Source organism: Artemia sp. Qi Xiang Cuo, chromosome 4 (genome assembly GCF_049724085.1).
Source record: "Artemia sp. Qi Xiang Cuo chromosome 4, ASM4972408v1, whole genome shotgun sequence".
Classification (NCBI taxonomy): Eukaryota; Metazoa; Arthropoda; class Branchiopoda; order Anostraca; family Artemiidae; genus Artemia; species Artemia sp. Qi Xiang Cuo.
Genome location: NC_142797.1, coordinates 5,095,519 through 5,105,741, shown reverse-complemented (window position 1 = coordinate 5,105,741; position 10,223 = coordinate 5,095,519). Strand labels below are relative to the sequence as shown.

Below are 10,223 nucleotides of genomic sequence, written 5' to 3'. Positions count from 1 at the left end.
CTTACCTTGTTCTGAATTAATTGTTATTCCGCGGTCGAGTTATTTCTAAATATTCATAATAGATCCGGAGAATAAACAAAAGATGAGGATAATTTCAAACTACCGCCAAATGATAAGGCTGGGGGGGGGGGGGGTCCTAAAAAAGTTATTAGGGGTCGATCTTCCATTCGTACAGGTACAACTATGAATTGTAGATTCGTAAAGTCAATGAACTAACATCAGGTGGATTCCCAAAAACGTGCTGTTGAAAAACGGACTTGTGACTGTGCGTACTAGTGAATTCGTATAATTAAAAACGTCTTCATCCCTTATTTTGGTTCAATGAAACCCAAAGGAAAATATGAAATATATTACTCTTTTTTTCGAGCCTTTCCCCCTCTCTAGAAAAATTCGTATAAACCCGACCTAAAGGTCCAAATTTGTGTTCACCTTCCTTATACAACTACTAGTCATATTCATCAGCAGTTTTAAAAATCTAAAAAATTAACAATTATATACTATCAACAGATTACAACAACAGCCGTCCCATTTGTGTCTAAGCATCAGCACTGTTTCTGTTTCTGTCTAACCTGTCTGTTTCCGTTAAAAAAAAAAAAAAAAAAAAAAAACATAAACAGGACATTTGTTTTTGTCGGACCTGTTTCTGTTTTTGTTAACCTGTTTTTTTTTTCGTTTCTGTTTGTTTTTTTTCGTTTAACCAAGTGCTTGCGTTCACGCTATTGTTAAAGCTTGCTATCCTGGAGGGATTGAAAAGGTCTTCATGCTTTAGTCACCTCCATCATCATTGTGTAACCAATACTCTCAAGTTCTGGGGAGAAATTGATGTAGAGCAAGTTGTTGAACGTGAATCTGATGACAATGATAATGAACTCGAAGAATGCTCAGGTAGAAAGCAAAAGAAGACAATCAAATAGAAAGCAAGAGAAGAAGAAAGATGAAGACGAAGATGATCTACCTGATGTCATAAATGAGAATATTGCTGATATCGCGCCTGATACGGATGACCCTGACAAGTTGGATGAAGAAAGTGCATGTGATGAGTGGGCTGAAATTAGATCTAACTCTGGAGGCAGCACTAGAGACATGTTTTTTATTTTATTTCATTTAGCTAGCTCTTATAACTAGGGTTAACCAGGGAAAGTCCAACAGTGGGGTGAGTCCAACACTGACCTCCAATTCGGTCCATTGTATCTATGGGAGGCTTCCATATTTTCTTCCATATTAGTAGCAGTAGGCAACAGTGCCATCACAACTTCCAGTAGAGTTAGCACGCCTTCCAGTCAGAAAGGTTTGGAAGTTTTTTGGATGATGATTTTTTAGGAACACAGGTAACTGACTTTACTTTTAACTTGTGTAGATTATAAAGTAAGTGAGATAGAGAATTTTTTCATTTCTTAGAGACTAGAAGGCCAGGGGCATCTTCCTGATTATTTTTTTTTTTAAACAAGCTAATGTTATATGCTGAAGAGATAAGAGGGGTGTCGGTCTTGCCCCCAAAAAAGCCCATCTGAAGAAGTCCAACATGTCGGACTTACCCCCTATGGAGGAAGTTTAGCAGTGTTGGACCTACCCCATGTTATCAAAAATCGATATTGTAAATGGTAGAACAGACTCTAAGCTTTTGTATAACAAGGGTTGAAGCCAGTAATCACCCTTAGATGGCCTTATTTACTTAGTGGAATGTAGTGTTGTGTTGATCATTCATGTATTGCAAGTCTGTGCCTGCCCTCGTTTATCTTTCTCTCTTTTCATTGTTTTTCCGTCTTAACCTTTACTTGTGATGGGTTTCCGAATAAATTCATCCATTCATTCATAATTCCCCTTCAAATAAATTCATCCATTCATTCATAATTCCTTTGTCTTTCCTAGATGCCTAAAAATTATGTTCAGAAAACACAACACAGGGTTGGAGGAACATATGATGCAACTCAGCTACAAAACGTGCTAGCGGAGATATCTTCAAAGAGAATGTCTATACAACAGGCTATCAAAGTTTTTCACATACCGCGTACTACCTTGCATGACCATCTTATAAAGAACACAAGTCAAAAAGCCAGTTTGTGGTTGAGGGAGGAGCCAAGAAATTACCACTGAAATTGAAAAGGATATGGCTCAGGGTCTCTGAATACTTGAAAAGTCGGGCATGGGTCTCAGCAAGCAGGAATTTCTTGACCAAGTCCAAGGCTATCTCATCAAGAACAAAGTTCAGACAATATTTAAGGACAACCAACCTGGTCATGAATGGTGGGTGGGGCTCAAGTACCAAAACAAAATTTACTAAAGAAACCAGAAAGACTAGAAAACAAAAGAATTTTGCAACAATCCAACCCCTTCATAATGTATGGGTTTTTTTAGCTGTTGCATGAAACTGCCATGACGATGGATATTCTTGACAAGCCCCAGTGCTGGTTCAATTTGGACAAGACGTCTTTCTGCAGGGATCCTGGCAACACAAAAGTTGCTGGAGCCAAAGTCTCACCAGCCAGTCATAAAACAGGTGGTAATAGACCACACAGTGACCCTATCTTGGCTTGTATCAGTGTAAACGGAGAAAAACTCCCACCTCTCATAGTTTTCTCTGCAAAGAATACCTGGACCTCCTGGATAACTGTAGATATAGCTTATCCTGGTGCATATCACTCATCTACCAAGAAAAGGTGGATGACGTCTGATCTCTTTATGAACTGGTTTGAAGTCCAATTTCTTCCTTGTGTAAAGGGAAAGGCACTCATCATCTTAGACTGACATGGCTCACATCTTCCTCTCACTCTTGTCAAACCTGCAGACGAAAATAACGTGACAATCTTCAAGCTACCTCCACATGCATCAACCTCCCCATAAAGTGGTTTTCAGAGGAATGAAAGTGTCTTATCATCAGAATCTCATGAAATGGCAGAGGGATCACCCTAGCAACATTCTGATGAAGAAGGATTTTTTATGTCTGTTATTGAAGGTGTGGGATACCTATCTCACTCTAGTCTGATCAAAAAGTTGTTCAAAGCAACTGGAATCTTTGATCTGAGTGTTCAAATGAGAGTAAACCCATCCTTAATTGCCCATAAGAAGTTTGAAATTGCCAAGTTGAGACACTATGCACAAATGAAAAAGAAACAAGAGGAAAAAGCAGCCACATCTAAAGTCACAACCACCATCAACACTGACTAGAAAAAATTACCCCTTTCTGTTACTGTTAGTCCAAGGAAATTGTTTGGCAACCAATCAAAACTTATGAAGAGATTCTTCTAGACAAAATCAAGCAGCCCAACCTACCATCAGTTCAAGGAATAGCAAAATGGAAGAAAATTGCAAGAGAGACAGAAGTGATAACATCAAAAGAACATCTAGAGGTACTTGAGAGGGAGGAAACTGAAAGCAAACAGCAAAGGGAAGAAAAAAAGTTCATATGGGAAGGGTGTGAAATTAAATAAATATATTCCTAAGAGGAAAGCAAATAGAGACTCAAGTGATAGCAAATCAGACATCAGCTTTGCACTTGGCTCAGATGAGGATTATCAGAGTATTCAGGATACTATTCAAAAAAGTGACAGTGATGACAAGAAAACACCCAGTATGCAAAAGATTGTTCCCAAGCTAAATGGGTACTATGCAGTTAGATATGATGCCAGGAATGATGAACAAGGTTGGTACACAGGGAAGGTTTTAGACTTTCTGATGAGGGAAAAGTTAAGCTCAAGTTTCTTCACTGCTTGAGCCTTGCCACCTACTCATTCAATTGGCCAAAGAAAACCGAGTCAAACTCAAAACGAGCAGAATTAACATGAGTAGGGCTCATAACTCCTATGCCTTCCCAAGACCAGAACATAATTTGCACTTTACTGAAAATATACAAAGTTTAATATACATATACTGATATTTAGTAATCAAAATGTTAATATTATTTGATTTATTAAAGTTTTGAAAGTAAAAACATTTATATTTTTCCAGTGAAGTGCAAATTATGTTCTGGCCTTGGGAAGGCACAGGGGTTTTGAGCCATACTCATATTAATTGCTGCTCGTTTTAAGTTTGACTTGGTTATTTATTGTAATTTCTGTTCATTTTGGGTTTCATTTATTTATTGATGCTGATTTGTGGTAGTTTCACGCTTGGTAGATTATTTGATTTTATTTTTGCTCATTTTTGGTTTAATAGAGTTCTTTACTTTTCTTTGAAAAACTTAGTTTGTGGAAAAAGTTTATTTTAATTAATAACAAAATAAGTAAGGTTGGGCAGTTTACAAAGAAGTAGAAAGGTCTTTGTAGTACAATTCAGTAGAAAAGATGGCTCTAGTAATTTATCAGTGTTTGTAGTTAACTAATTTTAGACACCATGGATGCATCAGCAGCTGCAACCTAGTAAAGAGCTAACCTCAGCCTATAGTGACCAAGAATAAAAAAAAAATGTGTTTCTAGAAAAACCAATCTATGCAAAAAATTATTTGATCCTGATTCAGCAATGTTAATTATTACCTCCATTAAACTTCAATGTTAATCTTAGCACAAAAACAAATTTCCCTTGTTTTCAAAAAAAAAACCAAAGCCTCTCAAAAATGGCAATGGATCAAAATGAAAAATACACCATTGAAATCACCATGGTTGAAAACCCCTGACTGGAGGTAAAAAGTCCCCACCCCAAAAACCAAAAAAAATGTATTTTAGTATGGGTAGTGCAAGCAATCCAATGTGCAAGAACAACAAGAATGTTTCTAAGTAATGAATTTTAAAATAAACGAAGTTTTTTGAGAAGAGTAAAGAGCAAAGTTGAAACTTAAAATGAACAAAAATTATTACTTCACAGCCTATCTAACATATATCAATAAAACTATTACAAATAAACCAACTTATTATGTTTCCCTGTGTTTCTAGGATTATAGAAAACTAGCACTGTACTAAAAACACAAAATTCAAGTATAAAAACAGGAATACTGATTTGAGACTCAAAAGTGAGTATGTATCCTGACAAGGTCTTCCATCCAGGCATTCAATTACTGAAACCTGTCGGCTTCTTATGGCTCACTTCCACATATGTGCATTGTACACCTACAGCTGTATTGTTGCAAATAAGTAGAAAGTTGATCACCAAATTCTATCACAACTTTATAATGCTATGGTGCTCCTCATTTGTTGTACTTGAGCCTATGCTGGCAAATTTTTACTCTGAATGATAGGTGTAATCTTCAGGCTACATATTATAGGTTTACAAAGTTTTTGCTGCAGGTACCCCTGTGGACAAGCAATCAATACATGTCTAGGAGGTATAATATAATTGACCCAGAGGATGCTATAGGAGCACAAATCTGGCGTTTTAATTTGTGTATTGTGGTCACCCATGGGCTGAATCTGGTTGACTTTGTATAACTTTTTATATTTGTGTTATTTATTTTGAAGTGGTATTTTCTTTTTTTTTTCTTTTTGTTTTGCTCCATCTGCCTTTGTTTTGATGGGTTAATAAACTATATATATATATATATATATATTATATATATATATATATATATATATATATATATATATATATATGCATTTTCATGTAACCTTTGGCAGAGCTGTTTGTGTCTGACAATATCTCTTCCTAGAGATCTATGCAGTTACAACTGATCTAATAATTTAAAAGATGTGAAATGTGTTCTTTAACATCTCCATTGGGGTCTAAAAAGTACATTTGGCAAAATGAATATGGCTCAAAATCACCTTCAGGTGTCTGTGATGGGTTTGCTGCTAAATTGATCTTGAGATAAATTTGTCCAGCTATTTTGAAGCTGAAAACTATTTATGACTCAATCATTGCTTACAATGAATGATGCTAGACCTGACTTGTAGTTCTACATTTGTTTGTGGAACTCTTAGAGAGCAAGTGATATCCTATAACAGGCCTAGCAAATTTATTTGGAAATTGTTGATGCATGAATGCAATTTAACCAAGCAAGCAGCAGCCCCTAAATCATTGTTGTTGGCTAATTTTTCCTGTGGGATGATGGAGGACTCCACAATGAATACATATAGAATTGAAGGGTCCCAATGACTTGTAAATAACACTTGCATAGTTTACAGCATCTTTGTAGGTTTTTAGTGGGTAAAGTATAGTGGGTCTGCATGAAAAATTTGTTAGCTACAATAGTTCTGCCTATTATGAAGTAAGAATTGATTTCTAACTTCACACTGTCCAAATACTTTACCCCCCATCCTTAATGTGCAAATATATTGCCCAAACTATATAAGTCCAAGGTATTCTGTCACCTCTAACTTGTTTTCCACTGAGCATATGCTAATTGTCTCTTAAGACAGTTGTCTATTAAGACAATTTGGCAAATGAATTTACATATTTCTAAATTTTTGTCCTGCAAATGCTTCTAAAATGGTTTTAAGATCTATTTTCCTTGTGTCATCACTTTCAGTCAACATGATTGCTAAACTGTTTAGTCGATCCTGATTTATTGTTGATATCACATAGATTGATTTTAGCCTGGAAAGTGATCTCTCTCCAGAAGCAATGTTTACTGGAATTGTTAAGAAGATTTAACAATTTTGAAAATTGTAAAGTTCATGGGAAACTTGTAGTGGACCATATAATTTAGCTATGATGAAAGTGAAAGCATCATTTGATGCTTTTTTATGCTCTTTCATAATTCATATAAAATACTTCAGGGCCCCTTTAAGGGCTCAAGATGAAATTTGCAACCAAAGCAATTATTGTATAATGAAAGAGCACAAAAAAGGCATCAAATGATGTTTTTACTCTCATCCTAGCTAAATTATAGTTCCACCTAGAAATTTACCCATGCATCACGTCAAAAATTACAAGCTTTTGGTCCATATTTAGGAAATAAACATTTAAATCTAATGAAGATTTGGTAAAATTCTACTTAAGCTACTTTTGGCTATCTTGGAAAGAGGTTAGGTTATGAAAATGAAACTTTCAGGGATGGGTCTACAGGTTAAAGTTTGGGTAAATTTCTACCAAATCATATTATTAACTTATGAATAAAGTGAATATACCACTTGATGCCTTTTTGTATGCTCTTTCCAAATATAATAATCATTTTTGTTGGAAATGAATTTTACCCCCACCCCTATATATACCAATTCAGGGTATATATTTGCACATTAGGGGGAGAGGGGGCAAATTTTATTTCTGGTGTAAATGGGAGGTAAATTTAAACTTTACCTCCACCCCCTAATGTGCAAATATATACCCTGAATTGGTATATAGGCTAGGGGTGGGGGTAAAAGACATTTTCGACAAAAATGATTTTTACATTTGGAAAGAGCATAAAAAAGGCATCAAGTGGTATATTCACTTTATCTGTTATTCAATAATATGATTTGGTAAAAAATTTTCAAAGTTAGTCCTGGGAAGGTATTTGAAGAACACCTCCACTTCTTCTCCCTCTAGAGGATCCTGACCTTTAAAAATCTGTGTGTTATAAAAGTCCAACCTTGCAAAATAGATCTTCTGCTTAAATGAAGTACAATAAAATTGTTTTCAACTTCACAACTTTGCTGAATTCCAATTTCTAAGGTTTCAAAGATATACAAATACATTTCCTATATTTTGAAAAAATATTGACATGGCTTAAAATTCTATACAGGAACTGTATTTTCAGAACTAAAGCCAGAGGAAAAGATACTGATAACTGAAAATTAAGGTTTAATCCTTAAAGTTTCATTTCCCTAACCCCTCTTCAAGATAGTCAAATGTAGCTAAAGTAGAATTTTACCAAAGATTTTTGTCTAAGACAGGGCACAGTCAAACTACAGGGTGGCTGACCTGATAGGCTATCTAGGTGTATCAGGATGGGGGCTATGCTATCAGAAAAGCAACCATAATATTTTTCAATTATATAGCCAAGGATAAAATAAGGGGTAAATAGGCCTATCTACCAAATCATATTATTGACTTATGCATAAAGTGAATATAGCCTACCACTTGTTGCCTTTTTTATTCTGATTAAGAATATAATAATCATTTCTATTGGAAATTAATTTCAGCCCCCCCCCCTATATATGCCAATTCAGGGTATATATTTCTACATTAGGGGGGGGGGGTAAAGTTTAAACTTACCTCCCATTTACATCAGAAACCAAATTTGCCCCCCCCCCCTAATGTAGAAATATATAGGCTACCCTGAATTGGCATATATAGGGGGGGGGGGCTGAAATTCATTTCCAATAGAAATGATTATTATATTGGTAATCAGCATAAAAAAGGCATCAAGAGGTATATTCACTTTATGCATAAGTCAATAATATGATTTGGTAGATATTTACCAAATAAGGAACCTAGCCTAATGTTACTAGGCTAGGCTATGCCTACTTCTATTTGTTTAGCATTTTTCCTTCAGATGTGAGCAACCACTAGCCTCCATAGGCCTATTTGGAAAGCAGCCTAGATGTTTCCTCAGAAGAATTCAACCACTAAATTGGTGTCCAAGCAAACAAAGTCAGCAAAATTTAATAGGCTAGGCTTGGTCTATATAGGCCTAGCTAGCCTAGGCTACCTATCTATGCAATGAAGATATGGGGGTCAGGGTGCTGTTGCCATAGTAGCATCTACTGCATGTCAAAAGAGTGAAGCTCAACTAGGGAGCCTGGGTTATCCTGTACAAAAAACATTTTGTCCTATGGCCTATCCTATCTTGGCATAGGCCTAGCCTATTCATATCTGGAACAAGGACTAAAAAATGGCCTAGCCAGCCTGAAATACAATTAGGTCATTAAATTTATTATATAGGCCTATTAAGAAACTAATTCAGGAAAAAATCTGTCTTAGGACAAAGAAATTTAGTTTTACCTTTGATTGACTTGTCCTGGCAAGTCAATAACCAAAACAAGTCTTTAATTTACCACAAAACAAATGTTTTTATCCTCTATCACTTAGTTTTGCTGTTTTCTCACAAAGAAATGCCAATTTTTCGTCAAATAACTTCTATTTAGGCTTAATTTTTGCAGGATTTCAAACTTCCACAGAAATTCAACAGTAACTCTTTGACCTGTTTTAAAATGTAAATTATATTTATAATTATAAATAGACGAGTCTTTAAAACTTTTATAATAAAATATTATGTTCAAGTTGTTTCTAGCTAAATTTCACTCTTAAACATTTAATATCTAATAGATAATATTACAAAACTTGGAACTATTTGAGATTTACGTCACAGACCTTGCATCCGCAGAGCAGCTAGCCGATTTCTCTTTAATGGCAAAATATTTAAAAAATCAAAACATGCTCACGGTAAATGCTATATTAGCTAGTAAACAGCGACATCTAGATAACAATTAAAATGATGTTTGAGGAAGTGAAAAATGTGTCACTTAGACAAAATTAAGATTTCATAAGGTTATTTTCCTTTAGAACGGGTTATAGTCTCATCCTGAAATTGATGCATTCAGTGAAGCAATCAATTGCTAATATAATAAATCTATATTAATGTTAAAGAAAAATAGTAACATTAATAAATCTATTATAATAAAGTGAAGCTCATCACCCTGAGGAACACAGATGTCTTAAAGGTTAGTGAGGCCTATGGTAAATAGAGAATAAATTTTTCTGCTTATCCATATTATGTTTTCGTAATTATTAATTTAAACAGCTCTCGTACCACCAACAGTTTTATATTAAATCATGGTACTATTACAATTCCAAAGAAAACACAAAACAGTCACTTGCTAAATGCAGTAATGAAATAGAGCAGGAATGAGTTTGCAAATATGTTCGCACGACACTTGACCATGGACGCCCATAAGGTGGACAGGGGGGGGGGCTTACCCCAAAAACCCCCCCCCCCCCCTCTGGCTGAATGACACTGCCTTATCTTTGTATTAGTTTAAAAAACTTTTTCCACAAAATAAGTTTTTCAAAGAAAAGTAAAGAACTCTATTGACCAAAAATGGGTAGAAATAACGTCAAATAATCTTCCAAGCGTAAAACTACCACAAATCGCTATCAACAAATAAATGAAACTCAAACGAACAGAAATGAGAATACATAGCCGAGTCAAATGCAAAACGAGCAAAAAATAACATTACTAGGGCTGACAACCCCCATTCCTTCTCAAGACCAGAACATAATTTAGGCTTTAGTAAAAAAAAGAAAAAAGATATGACCGTGGATTGTCAATCTAATATAAATTTTTTGTGTTTGTTTAAGTAAAAAAAGTGAAAATGTTTAAATGTACTTTGTTTTTCAGTAAAGCGCAAATTATGTTCTGGTCTTGAGAAGGCATG

At 35.1% G+C, this 10,223-nt stretch overlaps 1 protein-coding gene across 1 annotated transcript in view; it reads right to left on the bottom strand.

The window, feature by feature from the left end:
* The window catches only part of LOC148952705 (uncharacterized), a 120,079-nt gene extending 111,110 nt beyond the window's left edge, over positions 1–8,969 (bottom strand). Inside the window, exon 1 of the mRNA XM_089088050.1 lies at positions 8,791–8,969. The gene's annotated coding sequence lies outside the window, so the exon portion shown is untranslated. The remainder of the gene's footprint in view (positions 1–8,790) is intronic.
* Positions 8,970–10,223: the final 1,254 nt, after the last annotated feature.